The sequence below is a fragment of the Poecilia formosa genome, unplaced genomic scaffold, assembly GCF_000485575.1.
Source record: "Poecilia formosa unplaced genomic scaffold, Poecilia_formosa-5.1.2 Scaffold73, whole genome shotgun sequence".
Taxonomy (NCBI): domain Eukaryota; kingdom Metazoa; phylum Chordata; class Actinopteri; order Cyprinodontiformes; family Poeciliidae; genus Poecilia; species Poecilia formosa.
Window position 1 is genome coordinate 2,328,320 of NW_006800012.1, and position 351 is coordinate 2,328,670.

The following is a 351-nucleotide window of genomic DNA, read 5'->3' on the forward strand; positions in this document are numbered from 1 at the left end:
TAAAACCTGTTGGTTTTACAGGGAGAAAGTACTGTACAAGCTTTTGATAATTATTGTCTACGTGATCTTTGTATACCAGTGATTCTTGAGAATAGGGACAAAATGGGTTTTAATTTTCCCATATTTTTTTTATTATTTCTCAACCTTATATATGCAAATATGACAAATAATGTTTAGAAAATATGAAGATGCTAAGGTACAGGCTCCCAGTTGCGAATTTTTTTTTTTAAATTACATTTTTAATTGACCTGACCCATAACTTTGTCATCACATCTGACAAAAATAAATCTAAAATGATTTTTAAAATACCCCATTAGTGATATTTTTACTCAATTTACAGACAAATGCTTC